This window comes from Canis lupus, chromosome 33, assembly GCF_011100685.1.
Source record: "Canis lupus familiaris isolate Mischka breed German Shepherd chromosome 33, alternate assembly UU_Cfam_GSD_1.0, whole genome shotgun sequence".
NCBI lineage: Eukaryota > Metazoa > Chordata > Mammalia > Carnivora > Canidae > Canis > Canis lupus.
In genome coordinates this window covers 2119333-2144189 of record NC_049254.1, presented here as the reverse complement: position 1 = coordinate 2144189, position 24857 = coordinate 2119333, and the positions used below count along the sequence as shown (strand labels likewise).

At 48.5% G+C, this 24857-nt stretch overlaps 1 long non-coding RNA gene across 2 annotated transcripts; it reads right to left on the bottom strand.

Moving 5' to 3' along the window:
• Positions 1 to 2201: 2201 nt before the first annotated feature.
• Positions 2202 to 20017, bottom strand: LOC111093819. 2 transcript variants are annotated; one of them, XR_005383111.1, is made up of 3 exons: positions 19861 to 20017; positions 15134 to 15253; positions 2202 to 7295 (listed from the first exon to the last, which is right to left on the bottom strand). It is a non-coding gene; the product is annotated as an uncharacterized LOC111093819 (long non-coding RNA). The 2 variants fall into 2 exon arrangements; XR_005383112.1 differs by lacking the exon at positions 19861 to 20017 and adding an exon at positions 17709 to 18264.
• Positions 20018 to 24857: the final 4840 nt, after the last annotated feature.

Genomic DNA, 24857 nt, shown 5'->3' with positions numbered 1-24857 from the left:
GCCCTGTCCACTCCGCAGAGCCACCGGCGGTCCCCGGGACTCCCGGACCCCGTCCCGGACCCCGTCCCGGTCCCCGTCCCCGTCCCCGTCCCGTCCCCGTCCCCCGGGAGCTGAAGGGGCCGCGCGGACCGCCCGAGGGCCCCGGGTCCCCGCGGGTCCACCGGAGGCAAAGGGCGAGTAGTGACCCCTCTGGGCAGTGCGGCCCAGCGTGAGCACCGGGTCCAGCTCCGGGCTGAGGCCTACGAGGATGACGGACCGACGGACGGACAGACTTCGCCAAAGGCCCCGTGGCCTCCCGCATCCGCTTAAATAGGTGCACCTGGGGGCGGAGGTTGGCGGCCCTTGGCTCGGGGCTCGGGCGGAGAAGGCGTTAGAGAGAGAGGGAGGGGGAGGGGGAGAGGGATGGGGAGAGGGGGAGAGGGAGGGGGAGAGGGAGGGGGGAGGGGGAGAGGGAGGGGGGAGGGGGAGGGGAGGAGAGGGAGGGGAGAGGGAGGGAGAGGGGAGAGGGAGGGGAGAGGGAGAGGGAAGGGGAGAGGGAGGGGAGAGGGGGAGGGGGAGGGGAGAGAGGGAGGGGAGAGAGGGAGGGGGAGAGGGAGGGGGAGGGGGAGAGGGGGAGAGAGGGAGAGGGGGAGGGGGAGACCGCGGGAGGGGCCAGAGGGAGAGAGGATCTGAAGCAGCTCTCTGGCCGCGCGGAGTCCCCCGGGGGCTGTGGGGCGGCACCCTTGGGGGGAGGTGGGGCGGGCCCCCCCCCCCCCCGCGAGACTGTGCTGGAGCGGAGGGCGCACCTTAAGGCGCCCACGGGTGTGGGGGGGGTGGGGGCGCTGGGGGGGGGGACGGGGGCCAGCCCCGTTCGGTCCCGAGCCCGCAGCCACTGCCCTTGCGGGCGGCCGGAAGCCTGGACCCTCCGGGCGGGCGGCGAGCGCGGCGCGGGAGCAGCAGGTGCGCGGATCCTGAATTCCCTCCACGGAGGCTCCGGGCGGCGCCTGCAGGCCCGCGTGGGGGGCCGTGGGGGCCGTGGGGGGCCGTGGGGGGCCGCCGCTCGCCCCTGGGCCCTGGTGCCACGCCTCGCTCTCGCGGCCTTCTGGACAGGAAGAGTCTGATTCTGTGTATTAATGGGCAGAAAAATGTTATGTCTTCTATGGCATACAAATTAAACACATGGGGAGTGGAATCAACTCCGTTTCTTACTGGATAACATCTTGCACTGTTTGAATTTTCAAATGGCACACACTGTCTTAGTGATTTTATATATTAATGAAATGATTTTTCAAATAATGGACCTTTCCTTAATAAGCAAACACAAGCAATACGTGCTTGTTTTTCAATACACAGACTAAAAATATGCAAAATAGAAAGAAACTGTCATCTCAAGATACCTCCTGGCAGGTACATAGTTATGTAAATTAAGTTGTAAAAATACTTTTAACCTGGTTAGTAGAGTTTTGTTACATGTGTCTTTCTCTTATAGAGTGATCATCTTTCCAGATAAACGCAATATTCTGCAACATTATTTTAATAGCTTCAAAATATTCCATTACAGGCATGTCTTAAACACCTTTATAATATACATTTAGTTTGCTTCCAATTCCTCAACATAACCATAAACATTAATGCACTTTTCTGAATAAATCCTTATAAAGAAGTTGAAAGGGTGCAGATCTTAAGGCCCTTACCTATGATGTAGGATTATCACATGAAAGGTGGAACCCACTTGTATTCCAACCCACATATATTGCAGAGCTACCAGCCATTTATAACAGTTCTCCTATTTCAGCATAAAAACAAAACAAAAATAATTAGATTTAAATTAATGAAAACGGAAGCCAGAGAATCAAAAGTACTGACAGCAGTTAGTGTAGTACTCTCGTCGACTCAGTTTAAGCACCAGCATGGCCTGGTTCAAATTCCTTGCCTTGGGAGGAAGGAAAGAACCACAATCTGTTGAAGACCCGCAGTGGACCGGGGCTGTGCCCCACGCTTGACCCGAGGTACTCCATTCGGTCTTTCGCAACCCCCGGGGCAGCAGGTGCATATAGGTAAGTAGCTCCAGGTTACAGAGGTTCACGAACGCTAAGCACCTTGTCCACGACGACCGAGACCGAACGTTTCAGCCCTGATCCACAGCGGACTCGTCTGCCCTTGTGCCCCTTGTCCCTGTGCTCGCGTCCCCCCCGCCCCCCCCCAGATTCCCAGCCCTCCCTAGGCCGTGTCCCGGGGCCTCGTGGGTTCCTCGCAGCGCGACGTGCTTCTGGTCTCAGGTCTGGAAGATGTACCTGCTTCAACCTCTACATCTTCTACAGGAAAACATAAGGCGATTCGATGGGAAATTAGTATGTTATTTTGTAACCTTCTCACATAATTTTCGACTCGGTCGTTCATGCTCCATAAAACTTCTCAAAGTTTCAGACGCAGAACTTTTCAAGTAGATCTTGGGTAAAGATAGTTTCAGCTGCACGTTTGCGCCTTGAGTTTCTTTAAAAAAACAACTTTTAACTTAGGCATGAGGACGCACCTTGGGAAATAAATTGCAGAGAAAAATAAAAAAGCCAAAATGAGAGCTGGGAAGCCAATGCTAGATGCTGGGGAATGTGCACTTAAGAACAATAGTGACAACTACTAATGCATAACGCACATCCCACACGCCCATGTGAAAGGCAGAATCTTAAGTAACAGACTTCACTGTCAATTATACTATCTGTTCTCCCGCTTAGTGTTAATGAAACCGGAGCAGCAGGAAAAGGCACATATTTTTGGTGAGAAACAAATGGGTGACTTCATTTGTTCCAACTTTTTGAATTCTTTTTGTTGATCACTCTTTTGGGTTTTTTTAGATGTTGAAATTTAACTGTAAGATCATCGATTCTTAGGAGAAAATTATCCCCTTAAAATACTCAAGGCAGTATCATGCCAAAATGTATGACTTCAATAAAGTTTCCTACAAAAATAATTACTCCTGGGATCCCTGGGTGGCTCAGCAGTTTAGCCCTGCCTTCTGCCCAGGGTGTGATCCTGGAGACCTGGGATCGAGTCCCGTGTTCGGCTCCCTGCATGGAGCCTGCTTCTCCCTCTGCCTGTGTCTCTGCCTCTCTCTCTCTCCCTCTCTCTCTCTCTCTGTCTCTCATGAATAAATAAATAAAATCTTTAAAAAAAAAAAAAACAATTACTCCTTAACCTGGCATTTTAATGAAGTCGGCAGAGCAGAGCACCCAGTAGATTTTTTTCAGGCCCCCAACAGTAAGGCAATTACAAATCCTAAATTTTAAAACAGCTGATTATGAAATCTCATATTTCTCTTTAATAATATATTTCCTACTTCTCCAACATTGCAGACTGTAATATATTGCATATATTGAAATATATGCAGTACCCTAATTATTTATAGGAAATTCTGGAAATTCATAAGATGCTAATCTTGCTTTATATTTCATAACTTCAATTTGCAAAGTGGAAAAATTAAAGTCAGAAAGCAAGGAAACTAGGAAAATCCTAGCTGATTTATACTTGGGAGAGAAAAAATTTTTTTTTTTCTGCTTGCACATATAAGCCTAAAGAGAACAATTTAGGAGCAGAGTGATGCTGGCCTCCAGCTGGAGCCCCCTGGCCTTCACAGCACGCGGCGGTCCGGCGGCTCGGGGAAGCCAAGGCCCTCGGAAGCTGGCTCCACTGGGCGAACCGTGGTCACCTCTGGCCAGGGACAAGCACTGGAAATATTTTCAAGTGTACATTCAGTGTTCTACACACTTCAGCAAACACCCTTTCAAGCTGTCTATGCTTTCCGTGCACTCATGAGCCGCGAGCGCGCACAGGTGACAGAACTGAAGGTGAGGTCACTTACCCCAGGTCACGCAGCTCACGAGCTAAGGGACAGCTGGGCTCCTGCCCAGCCATTCTGGCCTCAGAGTTCCCTCCGTTTACCGCCACGTTACACAACCTCTTCCAGTTTTCAGAAAATTTTGCTTTTGAGGTATTTTTAGAATCATATTCCCCTTTTAAAAGCATCATACAGAGATACTAACTTGATCCGTTCTCAGCTATCCAATCCCTCTCTCCACGTCCGAGGCCCCTGACCAGGTTTACCCTGGAGGTAGGCATGAGGAGGTTTTCATTGTCTCGGAGATGATCTTGATAATAGCATAAAGTTCTTTGAAACTTCCAAATAAATGCAAATAAAGTTTTGAACCAACACCTGATGCTCCAGCAAGCTGTGCCAGAGCAATTTTTATCACTATGAAAAGCAGGTTTCAGTGGCCCAATGATTCTTTTATTTATTTATTTATTCAATTATTTATTTATAACATGTAGAGCATATGATCTTTCGGGTTAATCTTCCAGGTGAAAAATCTCAGAGAGAGTGGAGAAACGAGCAGATGGCATCATTCCAGGAAAGGCCGGGAAACTTAGTAGTTTCTGCACCGTGACGTAAAATCCGCATCAAAACTGAAGCACAGGACTAGTTAAAGCAGGCAATCTGTTGTCTGGGTTAGAGTTTACGGGAAGAGGAGAAGCACCACCCACGCGCATATCGTCTCCGACTCCAGGGATGTTTCCAGACCCTCTAATTGGTGCCATTCTGTACTAATTAATACCGTACAAGCACCTATCAGGCACCGCTGCGCATCCTGGCACAACTCACACCACCGAAGGCACCGCAGCCCTGAATATTCATACCCAAGTGCAAATGTTAATTCATGCAGCGCTTGCGTTACACTGATCTAATTATCTACTGGAGGAATCTGTGCAGGGCGCGCTGTCAGTCCTACAGACTGGGTCCGGCAAAGTGCAACTGCACTGGGTGCCTTCTCGGCTACTTACAGAAATCCGCCTGCCGAGCTTTAAGAACGGTCAGAAGAAGTACACGTGGCCAACATGCGGCTCCTCGACACACTCAGCCTCTCCTCTTGTCGGTCAAGGAACTACAGGCCCCAACATTAGCAAGAGAAGCACGGCCTGGGAGCCCCCGTGTCCCTGCAGCAGACCTCGGAGAGCGGCCCTAAGGGAAGCGGCCTGCCACAAACAACCAAATTTGTAAAAAAATCTCACGCTGTCCATAAGTGGTTTTTCATTACGTAGTTGTAGCCAGGAAGCAATGACTTCTAAACACCTAGAGACATCCCTCAACGGCTACTCTATACATCTAGCTTAAAAAAAAAATCTGTTTATTGAATTCTTTTTTCCTTTTGCCTCTAGAATCTAAAAATGAAAAAGTATGATTCTTCCCTTTCAGCCTCCCTACTCACTCCAGGTCTTCGGTTTCACGAGGTCTCGAGTCCCTACCACTCATCCCACACTCACGCAGCACTGAGCAGACCTCCGAAGGAGGCAGTTTACAGCACAGCATCGAGACTGTTCTGAAATACTTGGTGCCCTGGAGCCGACGGACCATCAGACAGTCTTGTCCTCTTCCCGGAAATGTTCCTCGTTGCCCAACCCGCCCAGATCTCCCGAACCCCTTCTCCTGACATACCCACACCTTAGGTTTTATGCCATCCACGCCTCTACTAAAAAGCACCTATATACAAACGGAAGATCACACTATAACCCTGAGCCATCTAATCGGCTGATTGGGCATCAGCACGTGTTTAGAGAAGAAGCGCAGCATTTGAGGAGGTCTTACAAGGATGATCCCCCATGACGGGGAAGGGATTGATGATTAAATCATTTGGATGATTCACCCTATAATTCATGTCCTTTTCCTCTTTCTGTCACCTAACGCATCCAAAATATCAGCAAATCTCCCAGGCGTTACCTTAAAAATCTACCCAGCGTCTATCTACCTCCACTCTTTCAGCCCATGTTCAACGCACCATCATCTATTGCCTGTAGGACAAAAACAGCTTCAAAACTTGTATCTCTGCTTCCTCCTTTGCCCTTCCCTTCGTCTACATTCCCTCCACATCGAAGCTACAGCATTAGAGCTGACATCGTAATTAAGTCAAAAATATAAAAGTCACATCAGAGTGAAATCAACCTGTCACAAAATGACCAGTACTGGATGATTCCATTTAGAAGGGGGCATCTAAAATAGTCAAACTCACAGAAAAATAACGTAGAACACTGGTTGCCAAGGGCTAGGGGAGGGGGCAAATGGGAGTCGCTGTTCAATGAGTATAAAGTTTCAATCTTGCAAGGTGACAAACAGCCAGAGATCTGCTGTACAAGGATACGGACATAGCCACACTACTGAGCACTTACAAGTGGTGTTTTCTTGCACATAGTACAGCTGAGTTTTCCTCTACTCCAAATCCTCCATGACTTCACATGTTCTTCAGCAAGACCCTTAACCTTTCCCTTGGCCCAGAGGGCAAGGCACGATTGGCCCCCGCTACTCTGCAGGGTCTGCGCCAAGTCCCGCGCCCACTTGCCCCATCTCACCCCCACGTTCCCTCCCTCACTCTCTGCAGCCAACCTGGCCCTCTCCCCTCGCCTTTACACACCAAGCCCACACCTTTGTGAAGCAAACAGTCCCCCCTTCAGAGCTCGCGCTATTCATTTGTTTATTTCACTTAGCGCCGCTTGCAGCTCCAGCTCGGGTCACAATCCTCCTGCGGCGAGGATGCGACCGAAATACCTAAAATACCTAAAAGCCAGGTACCTTTCTCCGGCTTACTTTTCCTCCTAGTGTTTACTAGCACCTGGTCAACTTTCTATTTCCTTCCTGCCTCTCCCACTAAAAACATAAACCCCAAGAGTTCAAAACATAAGCTTTGTTCACTGCTGGATCAGTCCGTTCAATAAATATTGATTGAATGACTGAAGAAATAAATGGCATGAGTTAATGTGATTGTGGATAATTGCACAATAAAAAGAAACAAATTCCTTTCCTTTCCTTTCCTTTCCTTTCCTTTCCTTTCCTTTCCTTTCCCTCTTTCTTCTTCCTTCCTTCCTTCCTTCCTTCCTTTTCTTTCTTTGTCTTTACCCCAATTCCTGACCTCATTTCCTAAGAATACCCAGCTTAACTCAGTATATTTTATGCCAGTCGAAAAATTATTTATAGAGATTAAGAAACATGCTAATATATGAAGACAAAAGCTGTTTTGTCTGCTTTTTGATGTTGTATGCCCTTCTTCATTCTTCTGAGATCACATTATACCCAAAAGAGGCCACGTGATAAGAGCAGCAGTGCTTATCAAAGCTACGCTGTAGAGCAAGTGTGCAGTGGTCTCATTTCTGAGAAGTGGTCATAAATTACAGGCTCTCTCTCTCACACACACACACAATCTGTGTGTTGTCCAAAGCTAAGCTTATTAGCTTAGATCTGCAATCCTGACTGTGGATATGAACTGGTGCCAAGAGACCTGTAAGGATGAAGGAAAAAAAAGTAGGAAGGTAAATAAAGAGGACAAGTGGTTAAGAAAATTAGAGCAAAATGTAGAGACAAAAATAAACAGTAGATCTATAGCAGGGAGGTAAATCAGAACCTCTTTAAATTATTATGAAAAAATTCAGAAATGCAATATCAGGAGTTAAATAGGTCATTTATAAGAGAGTATCTGTAGCATATTTCCAACCTACTGTGGAAGTAAAATTCATGAATAATATTAAAGGTATTTACATGATCCACTGTTCTCCTGAATAGTGTTTGCCTAATGTAATAAGATCCAGATTGCTTGAGCAAAATACAAACTTGGGGGCTGTAAGGCTAAAACCTGACTTCCTGTGTTGTTCAAAAAAGATGAACTTTCTCTTAATATAATAGCTTGCATCCATATTATCATTTTATTCCATTTATGTTACAGGTTGTTGTGATTAAATTATTACTCTGTAGTAATTATACTATACACCCCTTAACAGAGATGTTATTCTCCTTCTTGAGTTAGTTTCATATCAAAGTCTTCAAATTTAAATCAAGAGATTCCAATTTTCCTTTGTAAAGCAAATAGCAGATGAGAAAATCGAGACTATCCTAAAGACAACCGAACAGGGCAGCCTGGGTGGCTCAGTGGTTTAGCGTCGCCTTCGGCCCAGGGCATGATCCTGGAGACCTGGGATCGAGTCCTGCGTTGGGCTCCCTGCATGGAGCCTGCTTCTCCCCCTGCCTGTGTCTGTTCCTCTCTGTATGTGACTTTCATGAATAAATAAATAAAATCTTAAAAAAAAAAAAGACAACAGAACATTCTTTAATAAACAAAAAATCGGACTAAAAATTACTCCTCTGTCCAATTTTTCTGCTCAGTTTTTTTAAAAAAAACGTATCTATCTCGTTTCCTTCCAACTCTTGAAAGTTGATAGAATTATATTTACAAATGCAAAAAGCAAATTCGTAAAGTTAAGGAACTGTCCCCCCCACCTTCTCTCAGCATATATTTCTATAAAACATCCTCAGGGAAAAATGAAAAAAAAAACTGTTATTAATATGAGAGTATTTTTTAGCAATCACATGTCTCTCAAACTCTACCAATGAGGATAGCTTGCCTTTATAACTTACCTTTCTGATTATGTCTTTTCACCTGGATCTTATGGCCAGCTAGTTAGGGTCTCCTGGGGGTAATTTCACCGTTTTCCCTGGAAGGCTTGTTTCCCTCTTTGTTAAGCTCATTAGCCCAGCTCGACTAAGGCAAGTGTTCAGTGCATGTGCTTTAGCCCAGCCTCCTACTTCCCCTAAACCCAGGCTTTAGCTCTACCTATTGTAACTTCGCCGTGGCATACGGCAGGAGCTCTGGCCTCTGTGCTTCCTTCCCTTCCTGAGTGTTTTGTTGTTGTTCTAGAACCAGCATTTTAAGTCTCTGAAGACATCAATCCTTGACTCTTAGAATCACCAGATGACTGTTAGCCAGTCAAATGTAACGGATGATAGGAAAGCCTATCAGCTATCCAAATAATATTGGGGAAGCACTTTAGTGTTTTCATGTTCCTCTTAAGTAGATGTGAAAGGACATCTCACTATGACACGTTCCTGTTCTTTATTGCTGATTCATATAATTAGGTTAGTGAATGATGGATCCGGCCAATATTTGGAGTCTGCTCTGTGCAATGTGCTTGCTGTGCTACGTCCCATGGAAGGTGAGGAGATGAATTAGCTAGGTTCCTTGACCTCAGGAAGCCCACAAGAACTTAGGGGTTTACATTTTAGTTGTATGTATCACAGGAAGTTATGAAATATACACAGAAATAAGATAATTGAGCACAATGACTGGCAGGCAAAAGCCTCTAAGCTTTCCATCAGATACGCAATCTGCAAAGAAGGAAACTGTGGCAGATTGCTTGCCAAAATATCCTCGATTCCTCACCCTCTCCATGGCCTTTGCAATGTGACCATCTGCTCCCATCCAAAGCTAGAATCATTTCACTACCCCTGCAATCTGGGCTAGCATTACAACCTGCTGTGACCAGTAGGGGGTACCCGAAGAGTCCGTGGGCCAGTTCTGAGTGAGGCTCCAGAGGCTTCATCTCTTCCGTTCTCTCTCCCCGAATCTTGTCACCAGAATATGAACAAACCCAGGCTGGACGGCTAGATGCTGAGACATACCTGGCCTGGTAACCTCCATCACCCCAACCAGCACACAGCCACGCATGAGTAAGGCAATTTTAGGTGAGGCAGCCTTTACCTCATCTGCCAGATTTCCACAGATGTGTGAGCTAACCCAGCTGGGATCAGCTGAGCCTGGTCCCGATCAGCAGAACTGTCAAGCTGACTCACAGATTCGTGAGAAATAGCAAAAGTGTATTCTTCTGAGCCACTCAGATGGAGATGGTTTACTCCACAGTAATACATGTTGGTGGTGATACATAACCCATACAAGGTAGTGGATGTAGCATTTGCAAATGCACAAGGAGCCTGGTTTGCTCTACTTGCAGTGTGCAACTACATCTATGTAATTTGAGCTATATTTACATTTCAGTGTTTAAAATAAATGAGGGGCACCTGGGTGGCTCAGTTGGTTAAGCAGGTCATGATCCCTTCCAGCCCAGGTCACGATCCCAGGGTCATGGGATCAAGCCCTGCATTGGGCTCCCTCCTTGGTGAGGAGCCTGCTTCTCCCCCTCCCTCTGCTGCTCCCCCTGCCTGTGTACACGCTCTCTCTCTCTGTAAATAAATAACAATCTTTAAAAAATAAAATAATAATATAAAATAATTGAAGTGTCCTCAACAAAAATGTAATTCAAAAAACCACAAGTTCCCAAGACTATGTTTTGTTTTGCTTTGTTTCCATTTTGTTTACTGATGTGGCTTAAGCAGCAGGAAGAGTGACTGGCACAGAGCAGGTGCTGAAAAAATTTTTTGTTTGAAAAACTAAATGCTTTTAAGCAAGCATTTATTTGATCATCTCTGAATGCAGTATTAAAGCCTGAGAAAAGGCATTTAAATGGATTCCCAGAAAGCAAGTAGAGTTCAGAAACTAGAAGACTGCAGTGACACTCCAGATATGCTACGATGAGATCTTAAGCTGGACTGGTGACAGCAAGACCTGAAGAAGGGTAGATCAGTTTGGCTTCATTAAATGGGCTGAACTTACCTCCAAAATGTGTGTCATGACCCATTCTCTAGAATACTTTCATAGATCCATTTCAAGATATCAATGAAAATATGATAAAATTTCTTAATTCAAACATCCATAGTCTAATGATGGAAGTATTCCAGCCATCTCCTTTCTGTGTTACAACCAAATTTGCCAGTGCCACACAAGGGTAGACACAGACAGGGCTGGGGATGCAGTGTACAGAAGTTTTCCTGGAAAAAAGACCCAATCCTGAGGCCAGAAGGAGTACCCAAATAAAGGATCATGTGAAAGATGTGTCAGGGAAAAGATTCAGCCAACACCAAAAACCAAGGCAAGAGAGGGCATGGCACATCCTAGGAATTGCAAATGATTCAATATGGATGGAATAAGGCTTCAGAAAGGAAGTGAGGCAAGAGAAGAAGTAATCAGAAATGAGTGAATTAAAAAAAAAATTGACCTTGATAAGATTTCAGGTTTATTGGTAAGCAATGAAGAACCCTGAGGGGTCTTAGGCAAAACAGTAACATATTGAGGAATAAAGTCTAGAAAGGTCCTCTTGAATCTACTGTGGCAGTTGAATGGAGGGGAGCAAGACTGATGTCAAGGAGAGCATGCAGTAAACAGCCCCCTTGGCCCCAGTGGGGAAGGCTGGGTGCCTGAACAAATGCAGTAGCCCTGCAGGTGTACATAAGGGAGAGATTTGATATTTTGGAAGGAAAATATGAGGGAGCAAAGTGTGGATAAGTAAAGTTCTAACCTTGGCAACCTGTGGATGGACGTGGCAAACACAAAGCTAGAAGACATAGTAGGGATAGCAGGCAAGAGGCAAGACTGTACGTTCACTCCTTGAAGGTCATGCACACTGTGTTTGAGATCGTCTGAATCCCAAAAAGATGTGCAAAGAGAAGCCATTAGTTTATCTAGCATTTTGTCTAGTTCTGCATGGTGTCTGACCAACAATAAGTGCTCAGTGATTCATCTGTGAATAAATGAATAAATAATCTTGGAAAAAAGATCTAGACTTGGGTCTAGAAAAGGGAATTAATACATAGCTGGGCGAATTTATGCTGTGGGAGTGTATTAAATCAGTTCTGCTCAAAGTTTGGACTTCACACAATGCTGGTCCTCAAGCTGTCATGTGTCCTTAACATAAAAACAGACATTAAAAATAAGCATTTGGAAGCTTTTATAGCAATTTGACAGAGTGATTTTTATGTCTGTTTTATTAAGATAAAAATTTGACTCATTTTATATGTTTTTATTTTTTAATTTCATTTTTTTAGTAATATATTTTTTTTATTTTTACAAAAATTTCAGTGTGTAATAGGTTGGGAATGTTACAAACAAACACACAAATAAAAATCCTAGTCCATTATCACAGGTAGTTTAAGCACTGAATTAGACTGAATTCCTCACTGAATGTGAGGAAAATATTTATGGCAGCTCCTCTTTGACCTGTTCTCTCCTCCTACTCTTTCTTACCTGTTTTCTAAAACCAATGTGATTCCCTCCCTAGCATCTCAGTAATAAACTGTGCATTTTGTATGCTTATCCAATTCGGCTACAAAATTGTCCCAATAGCAAGGATAAAAGGCACTTATTCCCCTTGCTTGAGAGCTGTAGAAACAACAGCATGGTAGGCAAAATTCTAAGATGGTCCCTGGGTGTTCTATCCTGTATAATCCGTATCCTTTGAGTGTAAGCAGGCCCTGGGACTTGCCTCAAGCCAAAACAAAAAACAGAAAAACAAAACACAAAACAAAATAAAACAAAACACCATGGTAAGAGTGATTGAGTATCATGCTCTTGTTTCACATAGCTAGGTAGGCAACAGGCCTCCCATCAGTTTCGGTCTCACCATGGCGCTGAAGAAGCCAGCCACCATTTGTTCTAAAGCTACACACGTCCTCCCCGCCAAAAAAGAGGAAAATAATTCTACCAACAACTTGTGGGCATGTAGCAGTGGATCATTTCCCAGTTGAGACTTCAGATGAGACCTCATTCTCAGCCAGTGTCTCTACTATATAGCCTTAAAGACCCTCAGCAGAGGACCCAGCTACGCTGTGCTTAGAATCCTGAACCAGAGAAAATGCTAGATAATAACTGTATACTATTTAAGCTGCTAAACGTGTGGTCATTTATTATGCAGCCCAGAAAACTAATACAATTAGACAGTGGTAATTGCCTGGATTCGAGTGAAGAGAAAATTGGGTGAAGGGGGCATTGGCAGTACTATTTCTATCATTCCAAACATAAGGAAAGAAAAAAAAATATGGGAGGAATAAAACTTATTTTAGAGCACTAAAATTAATAGAATATCTAAATACCTTATGATTAAAACTTAGATACAAGTTTGTTGTCAAGTACTTCAGTGACTCATCATGAAACAAAACATCACGCAACTGAAGAACACAGAAAAACTGGAAAAAAGGAGCAGTGGAGGAGCTGGGAAGAGACATGAAAAGGTCTTGAAAATGAGGGGGGGAAATAATGACAAAGAGAATTAAAAACCAAGCCAAGTACTTAAGAGATGTTAAAAAGAAGAACTATAAAAAAAAGTCATTGTATTTCACAAGAAAATGGAAGATGGGCACAGGAGCCTTCAGAGAGAGTAGTTTTGCTAGACTATGGAGCTTCGGAATAAATATTTTGAGGAACTGAAGAGGGGATGGATGGTGCCAATTTAAGGATACTAAATATAGATAAATACAGCAATTTTGGAAATTAAAGGAAGATGTCTAATGAAAGTTGGGTGATACCGAGTGCAGGGTTAAGGAATGTATATCTCAACACGGTGGAAGTAAGAGAAGAAAAGATTAATGATGCTGGAGCGAGAGGTGATTAAGGCACGACACCTGGGACTCAAGTGGAAGCTTTAGCTCTAAAGGAAAACACTTCTTACTCTCAGAATGTAAAAAAAGTAATAATAAAAAATAAAATACATTTAAAAACCATGTAAAAAAAAGAGGCTTAAAAAAAAAAAGGCTCCCATAGGATAGTGTTGGACTTCCTGATAAAGAAGGGAAGTTGTCCACTTCGAAGTGAGGGGGGAAGGATGGGACCCCAAATTGGAAGCGAGTAAAAGTTTGGAACAGCTCTCGCGCAGACTGTGTTACAGGATCAACAAGAGATTAATGAAAGGATTAAGAAGCAATTAAATCAGGCAGCATGAGTTGGTTGTAAGCCAAGTCTGCAGAGTCTTGCGTGAAACCTGTCACCGACGCCGAGTAGCAGCGAGGAGAGAGGCTGGCTGACGGCGGTTGGGTGGCTCACAGAAAGCACAGCCTCCACCACCAAGGAGGAGATGTGCACACACTACTTGATTGGAAAAGGACAGCCAGGAGATTGGAGATTTTAGCAACAGATGGCCAATGTACTTTGAGCCAGCTATGACATTGGTAAATTTTAAAATTCAGCCACTAGACAACAGAAAATGCCCTGAAGCATTTTAATCACAGCCAATTTTAATTTTAGCATTGTCCCTAACAGGCCGGCTAACTTCCTTAGACCGAATCCTTTTTCTTCCCCAACTCCTTGTACATTGAAATATTTCACACAGACACAGCGTGGTCTTCTAGGAATTTGTATGTAGAGCTTCTTAGCACATCCTGATTCCAGAACGGAACTGGCTGCGTTGGGAAACTTATTTCACCTCTCTGTCCCTTAGGTTCCTCATCATCAGCGGGGATGATGAACTCTCAGTGCAGATGTAATGACTCAGTGGGGTAACTTCTGTGCTGGTATCGTGACATGTATGAGATATATTTAAATGACGTCATTTGATTTGTTTAGAAACAACATCATTGCCCATATAATTTTCATTTTCTGGAAGAAGCCAGTAAAGAAAATACTGAGAAAAATGGAAACGACAGAAAACTAGAAGAGAAAGGTAAGTGTGATCACAAATCTGTCATCTAAGCATTAAAACTTGTATTCTTTGAGTTCCAAGTATAAATCCGTATAACCGGAGAGACAGTTTCGAGGCCGTAAAGCTCAATCTCCACATTTTAGCCATGAGAAGACAAAGGCCCGGAGAATACAGCTGGCTTTTTCTACGGACATTAAACTTATTAGCTCAAGGGCCAGGACTAGAAACGAGGTCATCAGTCTCCACTACCTTCCCACTCGCTGTGAGGACAGGTGAAATGCTGCACGGTCAGCAACCAACTGTGCTGGATCCACACCTACTTCGGGCACTCCCCACTCCGGGTGTATAATCGTTATTAGTTATGATTTCACCCCTCCTGTTAGGAAACTGATGGAAAGCGTACATGTAGATCAGCGAAAAGACAATCCTTCCAAATAAAATAGGGGGAAAAAAGCACCTTATACCTAAGCCTGCAGCATAAAGTGTATAAAAATCATTTCCTCCAATGTCATGGTTTGCAAAAAGTCTACTTTTGCAAGAGAAAAACATCAATTTTTCAACTACCCTTGATATCAAGAGAAGCATGATGGCAGCACGTCATCCACTCGGGAAGCTCTTAAAACTCAGTCCCGAGGGCTCTCGGGCCTTATCAACAGGCCTACATGATGCAATTCAGTCACTGAAAGTTCACAAAGAAATATTTCCCCAGATTGTTGGAGGCCTCAGGCCTAGTCCATGCAGCCCACGCTTCGCCTGCAATATGGGAAGATTCAGACTAGCTTTTGTGGGCGTGCAAGGAAAACGACACCAGGGGACAGGCACCAACCTCACGACGATGTGTCCTGAAGGTTCACCGTTGACCTCAATCTGCAGATGATAATTCAGCAAAGGGGGGATCCTCTTGCTGTGATCTGGACGTTAGTCCTCAGGGTCTTGCTCCCACGATCTAAAAGACATATTTGTAAAAACATCTCTGTGGGCCCCTGTAAGGCAGGAAGTAGCTAAGGATGAGTGAGTGGACGGTGACGAGGGTGAGCCAGGCCACCAGCCCCGGGCCTCCGGCTCAGACTAGGTCTGTGGTAGGACGCCAACAGCAAACTGTGGTCAGCGCAAGCCCCTGTGGCTGCGGCTTATTAGACCCTAACGGTCTGCCTACCACGTGTGGTATGTGGACACGGCAACACACAGACTAAGCGAGCGTCGGCCGCCTAGAAACCCATGCTCTCCTGCCTAGAGCCCCGCGGGCAGAGGGTGTGCACCTGCTAAGTTAGAGCTACGAGGGGGGTGCTGTGGGGCACGAGGTGGGGTGCGGCTGCTGCGGGGCAGGGCTCCTGAAGGCCAGGATGGCTCCCGCCCTGCAGGGGACAGCTGCGGTCCCAGGGGCTGAAAGGTGACAGGGACATGCCGGCATGAACGGAGACCTGAGGCACCACCCGCGAGGTTCTGGGAAGCCCAGGTGCTTGCATGTCGCTCAGTAATGCAGCGGCGGGCAGGGCCCGGAGGGGACAAGGGTTAGGAGGGACCAGCGCCAGGTGTGGGATGCCCAGGTCTACACTGCCTGCCCCCGGAGCCCTCCGGAGCGCCTGCGGCGGCGGAGTGTGCTAGAAGGTTCACCCTGGCCGCGTGGAGGGAGCTGAGCAGGCGGGGGCAGCCACAGGGGTCCAGGGACCTTGTGACCATCTGGTGCTGCAGGGCAAGGACGGTGCCCGGGACAGCGGCCAGCGGGGAAGGGGGCTGAAGAGGGACGCGGGGCGGGCGGCGGAGCGGGGCTGAGGACGGCACCTGCTGTCTCCCCCCCACCCCCGTCCTGGGCGGGTTTACACACGCACTAGCGGCGGGCCACGGAGCACGCCGGCCGCGGGACGTGCTGGGAGCGGCCTCGGTGACACGTCCCGGGGCGTCGGGCAGGCGGAGACGCGACGCTGGAGCCCTGGGCTCTCGGGGCCGCCTCCCGCCCTGGCGACCTGGTGACCCGGCACGTCCGGGAATGGCCGAGATCCCGGCCCAGGCCTGTCCCCTGCCTGGGCGATGCGGTGTCCTGGGGCGTCCTGCCCGCCCCCCCCCCCCCCCCCGTCCTGGGTTAGGGACCCGCACGGGCGCCAGCACCTGGCAGGTAGAGACCCGGAGCTCGGGCCGCTCCGCCCGTTCCTGCCCCGCGCCCCCGCTCCCCCTCCCTCTGACAGACCCCTCACCCCGACATTCCTCCTGAGCGAGGAAGTGGATGACTCAGAGCACCTCGCAGACACCAGTCCTCCCCCCTCACTCCCACGCACCCCCCCCCCCATCCTTCGGGGTAGGTGGGAGCCCGCTCAGACCCCCGGGGCGGGTCAGGTCCCGCTCACACTCACCCTCCTCCCCCCCCCCGCCCCCGCCCCGGGGCAGGGCAGGTCCCACTCACACTCACCCCCATCAACCCAGGGCAGGACAGGTCCCGCTCACACTCACCCCCCCCCTCCCCGGGCCGGGAGGGAGCCCGCTGGGAGCCCGGAGCCCCATGACGGCCGCCCGGCCTTCTCCGTGCCCCCCCAGGCCTCCCGAGGAGAGGCCCTGCCTCCCCAGTTTGCTCCATCGGGGGAGGCACAGTTAGGGCCGGAAGGGCCCTGTGGGGCTGGGGCTGGGGCAGGGACCCCAACAGGGCGACAGGAGCGCTGTGCGCCTGCCTGCAGGGCAACCCCGGGAGGGCTGCTGGCGGGGCCCTGGCAGGTGTCACTGGGGCCCGGGGACGGTTGGGAGCGTGCCACGCAGGAGACGGGCCAGGGCGTGTCACTCCGGGTAGCTGCTGCACAGGGGACCCGGGAGGCTCCCTGGGGGATACGGCAGTGTGGCCCGACCGGCCCAGGGCGCCCAGCCAGCTGGCTCCGCGCCGGGGGATGGACTAAGGGGTTCACGGGAGGCAGCGCTCGGGCTCGGGAGGCGCCCCTGGCTCCAGCCTCATGGGCGGGGTCCCCGGGGGACGCTACGGGCCACAGCATGAACCTTGATCTGCTTCGGCCTTATACTTCTTACTGAAAATTAATACATTAGGATTTTTATTTATGCACTTCACTATTTTATGGGGTTTTAACAGGACCTGGGTCTTCATTTCCAAGATAAATCAAGGATTGTTTTTAGATCACCTCCTGACGCGAAATACTGTTCGCAAAATGTCATTTATGTGCATTGCTACTCTCACTAGATCTTGTTACTTGAATTAATAAACAAGCACAAATTGCCATTGCCCAATCTGCATATGATTTTATGACTATTTCAACAGAATGTGCTTCATTCGTTATAACGTCACTGGCAAGTGCATGTTATTTTGTGCCTTTAAAAAATTAAAGGTCCGTGGTCTCCATTCTACTGCAAAAGGAAAAAGGGCTTTAAAAGGTGAGTTGTAAGGAATCAGGAGGAGCCAGCCTCACCCAGGACTCCAAGAGAATCCACAGCCCGGACAAGTGTCACTGACGTCGCCCAGCAGCAAGCAGGTCCTAAGCCACCGGATCGCTGGGATCCGCCGCTCTCTGTCCTGCGCCGCCACGTGTTGGCCCATCCTCACCAGTGACCCAAGTGCCAAGGCCGATGTCACTGCAACGCTGTTGGGGGCCGTGGGGGCTCCCCTTGGGCCCAGGGCGTGACCCCAGGCCCCGGGATCGAGTCCCGCATCGGGCCCCACGGGGAGCCTGCTTGTCCCTCTGCCTGGGTCTCCGCCTCCCTCTCTCTCGGTGTCTCATGAATAAATACATAAAATCTTCTGAAAAATAAAGTGAGGGCGTTGGACGGGGCGATCTTTAAAAGCCACTTCAATCTAAAAATGTACAGCTCTGTAAGTGAATGTTCCACGTCAAGCCCTGGACACAATCTCTCCCTAATTAGACGGAGACCCCCCCCTTCGGTGTCCGAGTGACACGCTCAGCGGCCCCGGCCTGGGCACCGACTGTCCCTGGTCCCGCCTGCGAGTTAAGAGCGTGTCCTGCGCTTTTACCGGTTGAAACAGTGACACTGCGTATTACGTGAGATTCAGGTCCGGCGCCGCTGAGCGCCAGCAGGTGGGTTCCTGCGCTCGGGAGCGTCCGCGGGGCGTCCCGGCCGGGGCGGGGGGGGGGGGGGGGCGCAGGCCTGCGGGGCCCACGCACCTGCTCCCCGGCGTCCCGCGCACGTGGGTCCCCACCGGGAAAATCCACCGTCTGCGCCCCCACGCCTCGTGCTCTCAGCCCAGCTTCCCCCCACGACCCAGACCTAGATGCTGGCTCTGCGGCCTGCCTGCGCGCTGCGTGGACGGGATTCGGGGTGTGCGCCTCGGGCCAGCCTCGTGCGGCTCCCAGCGTCGAGGGGGAAGGGAGGCGCCGTGGCCTCGGGGCGGGGCGGGCGGCCTGAGCCCCAGGGGGCGCGGGCCCGGGCACCTGGCGTGGTCCGCCTTCACCCAGCAGCCCCCTCCCGGGGTCGGGGTGCCCGCCGCGCCGTCCGCCTTCACTCAGCAGCCCCCCCCCCGGGGTCGGGGTGCCCGCCGCGCCGTCCGCCTTCACCCAGCAGCCCCCCCCGGGGTCGGGGTGCCCGCCGCGCCGTCCGCCTTCACCCAGCAGCCCCCCCCCGGGGTCGGGGTGCCCGCCGCGCCGTCCGCCTTCACCCAGCAGCCCCCCCCCGGGTCGGGGTGCCCGCCGCGCCGTCCTCCCAGGCACCCAGCAGACCCCCCCGGGGTCGGGGTGCCCGCCGCGCCGTCCGCCTTCACCCAGCAGCCCCCCCCCCGGGGTCGGGGTGCCCGCCGCGCCGTCCGCCTTCACCCAGCAGCCCCCCCCCGGGGTCGGGGTGCCCGCCGCGCCGTCCGCCTTCACCCAGCAGCCCCACCCCGGGGTCGGGGTGCCCGCCGCGCCGTCCGCCTTCACCCAGCAGCCCCCCCCGGGGTCGGGGTGCCCGCCGCGCCGTCCGCCTTCACCCAGCAGCCCCCCCCCGGGGTCGGGGTGCCCGCCGCGCCGTCCGCCTTCACCCAGCAGCCCCCTCCCGGGGTCGGGGTGCCCGCCGCGCCGTCCGCCTTCACCCAGCAGCCCCCCCCCGGGGTCGGGGTGCCCGCCGCGCCGTCCGCCTTCACTCAGCAGCCCCCCCCCCGGGGTCGGGGTGCCCGCCGCGCCGTCCGCACAGGCTAGCTGGGTGCACGCTCACCGCCCCGGCCTCCTGCCGCCGCCTCCCGGAAGCCTTCCTCTCCGGGAACTGATCCCCCCTCCGAGGTGTGTTTCGCCGGCCTGAGAAGCGGTTGGGCAGCAGCGCCCGGAGCGCGACGCGGGGCGTGGCCTGCAGCCGTCGGGGCGCCACGGTCCCCCGCCTGCAAGTGAAACAGGAGGCCCGAAGTGGGCGGTCGTCGCGGGGTTTTAGCTGGGACGCCCCAGCTCTGTCCTGGGTCCGAGGGCCTGTTGTGCACCCCCCACCCCCCGTCACCTGAGGTCACCCAAGGTCACCCGAGGTCACCCTTTGTCCTGCGGGCTCATCGCACCGGCTCTTCGGCTGGTGGCGCTTACGAAAGAGAGCGCCGTGTCTCAGCAGAGGAGAATCCACGCGAGAGCGGTCGTGACAAGGGGTCTGTACCTCTATTTTTGTAACAAAACGCCAAGGGCCGGTGAACGAAAGGAAACGAGCGCCTCTTGAAGCCGGAGTCCGCGCGCCTGCTCCTCCCCTTACAGGTCCTGCCGTTGGGCCTGCGCGCCCGGTGCCAGCGCAAAGGGCTTCGAGGGCCAAGGACCGAAGCTGCACCTGCCCGGGCGGGGGAAAGGCTCACCTGGGCAGAGGCGGGCGGGGGCAGCGAGCGGGGCGGGGCCCACGGCAGCCAGGAGCCCAGCAGGGCCTCGTGCTGCCGCTTAACGCAGAGTCGGCCTGCCTGCTCCGAAACGGTAGCCCTTGGCAGGGAAGCACTTCCAGTGGAAAATAATGAGCTCCCTCATTAAAAAGTAATAGTGTGTAAAGTAAAATTTCAAAGCATAATTAATGAGCTTATGCGAAGCGCCAAGAAAACAGTAGCTTAAATGTCAGCATTGAGAGTTGCACGAGTTCAATATGGCAAAAGATATTTGCTGGCAAGCTTTGAAGGCTTACCAAAAACCTCAAATTATTTTTTTTTCTTTTATAAAAGTATTTTGCTACATTCTTTACAGCCTATTTTTGATTATGCTCCCCTTGGATTTATACTCCAGTACATTATAATTAAAGCTCTTTTAAAAATATGTAGATTGGGACGCCTGGGTGGCTCAGCGGTTGAGTCTCTGCTTTTGGCTCAGGGCGTGATCCCAGTGTCCAGGGATGGAGTCCCACATCGGGCTCCCCGCATGGAGCCTGTTTCTCCTTCTGCCCGTGTCTCTGCCTCTCTCTCTCTCTCTCATGAATAAATAAATTTTTAAAAAAATATATGTAGATCGTCATGTAAAAGCTATAAAAATGTTTGGCTGTGAGAGCCAATCATTGCATGCCTTAGAGCAGAATGATATCATTTCCTAATTCAAAACTTTGAACACATGGTCACTCAATGGGATAGACTATCTGAAATTGGGATTGTTCCAGAAAATCCAGAATGTTTGGCTACCGTAATGAAAAGTTAAATATGGGATACCTGGGTGGCGCAGCGGTTTGGCGCCTGCCTTTGGCCCAGGGCACGATCCTGGAGACCCTGGGATCGAATCCCACGTCGGGCTCCCGGTGCATGGAGCCTGCTTCTCCCTCTGCCTGTGTCTCTGCCTCCCTCCCTCTCTCTCTCTCTCTCTCTCTCTGTGTGACTATCATAAATAAATAAAAATTAAAAAAAAATTAAGAAAGTTTAAATATAATGCCACAAATGACTTTATTATTAGTCACTGTCATAAACCATTGTGACTACTGTGTCTGTCTACTTGATATGCAAGCTTCCCCTCCTCCTTTTCTGTTGACAAAGACTATCTGGTCCCCCAACCTCTGCTGAAGGAATAACCAAGCATTGACCATAGAGGCCTTACCCTTCTGGCCTCCACACACAATGGATCACGGTACCATCCTGACCTCCATGATTCATCCACTGGTGGGTAAGTGATTAAACATGGCCCAGCAGAGTCTCTTCCTGCGATTGCAATATGCACACTGGGGGAAAAAGCCTGGCTGTCTCATCTTTGAAGATGCTTAGCTGGTATCCTACAGGCCTGAAGGTGCCAGCAAAAGAAAGCTGGAAAGCAACAGGAAGGATTGAGACCAACATGAGAGAGAGAGAGAGAGAGAGAGAGAGAGCTAAGTAGTAGAGACAAAGAGATCCTGAAAATATCATTTGTGTGCTGGATCTGGCCCTACCTGGTGCCATTTCCTTTTCTTTTTCTACCAGCTGGTGAATCAATAAAGTCGATTGTTTTGCTTAGGCCAATCTGAGTCTATACCTTAAAAGGATATATCTGTTAATAGGAAAGATAATCTCTCATAAAAAGTGCAAGGTCTGGGTATAATGGGAAAGTTAGTGAAACTCTATTTAATCAATTCCACAGCAACTGTACACCAGGAAACGATATAATTTGCCGTCTCCTAGTTAAAATAAAGAGGATCTTGAGCAGAAAGAAAGAGATTAATTATAGCTCTTATCAGACTAGAAGTGCCATAGGTTAGACATACAGACCACCAGAGAGAGTCTACAGAATTCATATAAGGTGAGGAGCTTGAAACTTTAAAAAATTGGCATAATAATTTTTTGTTGGATTTTTAAGAATTTGGGGGCAACTGTCACTTTTCATTGTTTACCGTTTTAGTGCTGCATAGATATTTCTCCTTGTTGATTAAAAGAGAAATTCCCTAAAAGTTCCTTGTCAACATGGGATATGTGAAAACTGAGGATATATACATAAAAGCAAAGCTATATCTAGGGCTGGGCAATGAAAACTTAAAGAAAAAAAACTTCTAAAGTAATGATTTTAAGGTTGTGCAATCTTAAAGTTTGTTATATATACATGTTGACAGCACTTGCACTTCCTCAGCAGCATAGAGCATAACTGAGCCTAGTTAGCAAGACAAATTAGTCAAAAGAAGGAAGCTGCCAGATGGTGCACATTGTTAATAACGCCCATCTGTGAATTATGAAGCTGATTTGCGGGTGCATTTGGTGCTTCTTTTCTTGGACGGCAAAGTCACTAGTAACAGCTTTGTCGAGGTACTTGGGTGCTCTAGTGGCTTCGCAGGTCACTTTAATTTATTCTCAGCCTGGGACTTTAAGGAAAAGTTGCTTCTCCGGGCCCAAAAAGGACCCAAGGAGCAAATTGTGTCATTGCTAATTGCAGGTTAACAATGAATTGCTGCCCTCTTTCAAAACTCAAGAAATTAGTAAAATGAAAAAAGGCCTTCAGGGTGCTAAACTGCAGTCTGGATGATAGAGATATGCAAAATAACTCAAAAAAGCCAGTCCTCTGGAGAGAAAAGTTTGGGTCCAGCCAGGAAGCAGAGAAAGAAAAGGTACAGGTCCCTCAGTCCGGAGACAGCCGAATTTTGGCAATGTGCTGAAAAAAGAGAACCTTTAACACTTCAACAGGTTCCAAGGAGTACTGTGCTCATCGGGAAGCCTGGGTGGCGGTGGCGGTGGCATACGGCAGCCACGGGCAAGAGATTTTGACTCTCCAGGTAGACACATAGAGGTTTCAGGCTATCTCATTCCATCCCATTCATTCATTCATTCATTCATTCATTCTATTCCACCTCATTCATCTCATTGTATCATTAGGCAGCTTGAGTCTTGTGAGGCCTCTTACTCTGATTCTATACTCCCCAAGGGAACTGCAAACTCCACAGGTGGTCAGGCTATACTGCAGAGTTGTCTACTCAGTCCTCGCGTATCTCTATGCATGGGGTAGGAATTTCAGATTTCATCAAAAAAGGGGTTATTTTTCCCCCACATAGTAAGTCAAATGTTATGAATTTGTTAATATTTGCCTATTTTAATTTGATCTACAGAACAATATAGCTTAGCTACATTAAGAAAATGAACTAATAATACAGACTTCAAAGGATTTTGTCCACATGCCACTTTATTGATTTTGCAAGTTAATCAACTGGTATCCTGGTCGAACTGAAGTGTCTGCTTCAGAATAATTCACATTTTGGTTAAGATAAGAATGTAGGGATCCCTGGGTGGCACAGTGGTTTGGTGCCTGCCTTTGGCCCAAGGAGCGATCCTGGAGACCCAGGATCAAATCCCACGTCGGGCTCCCGGTGCATGGAGCCTGCTTCTCCCTCTGCCTGTGTCTCTGCCTCTCTCTCTCTCTCTCTCTCTCTCTCTCTGTGTGTGTGACTATCATAAATAAAAAAATAAAAATAAATAAATAAAATTTTAAAAAAAGATAAGAATGTAAAACTTCCATAGAATTACAAAAGTCAGAAATGAAAAGTACCAGATGCCAAATAGCCCAATTCTCCAATTTTACAAAAGGATACACGGAGGCCCAGATTGGTGAAGCATCTTGTTTAAAGGTGCAGAGCTTGTTAAGAGTCAGGAGCAGCACTGGAGTCTGGCTTCCAGTAGAGTCATCTTTCTATCATATTATGCTGAATATACAACGTAAAAGTGGGAGAAAAACTGAACTAAAATAAACTGAACTGAGCCAAAGTCTTGCTCCAGCTCTTCCTTCAAGCTTTACCTGTTTATGCTTTTATTCTTATAAGCATGACAAGCACTGTAAAAGGCACTGAACTATTAAAATATATATAATACTCTCATTATAATTTTAAATGTCTTTATTATAGAAATTCGGAAAATGCACAAATGTATGCACAATGATGAATACTATCTATAATTCTTCCCACACAGAAAAATCAGTATTAACATTTGACATATACTTTCCTGAATCTTTTTCTAGGCATATATAAATGTGTTTTACTCCCTCCCCCACATGCAAACAGTGCCCAGCAAAGAGGAAGCAGAAATCATGCGGATTAAGAAAACAGACTCAGAGCAAAACTATGGTCTGCTCTTAACTGGCAATATGACCTTGGAAAATTAATTAGGATCTTTCCCATTCACAAGGTCAAACTATTCCCACCTCATAACAAAGTTATAAAGATTTCATGACATTAATATTTGGAAATGTTTGAATAGCACCTGGAATATAATAGGTGCCATATACATGTTTAGAAAATAAATAGATGATTGGTAAATATTTAATGGAATAAGTGCATAATTAAAAACTGTGATACTGAATATACAGCATATCCCCTGCTTGTTTCACTGAAGATTATGTCGTTAGCATTTCCTATGTTAATAAAATAAATACTATTTCATCAGATTTTTACCTTCTACTGAATCGTTCCTGTTAGTTGACACACTGTTATTTCCGCCCAGGTGTCGGCAGAGCTGCTGCTGCCTCGGCCACCTGCCCACTGCCTTCTCTGAGACCTCCCTGCTCATTCTGCCGCCACCGATCCCCATGCCCGCTACTTTCTCTACTTTATGTTGCCCTGTAACACTTGTTCTCTTCTACTGTTATATAAATAGTATTATAGACGTATTTATTTATTGGGTTTACATTTACTTTTACCTGCTGGACCACAAACTCCTTGACAGAAGGAAAGTATTTTGCTCACTAATATATCCCAAA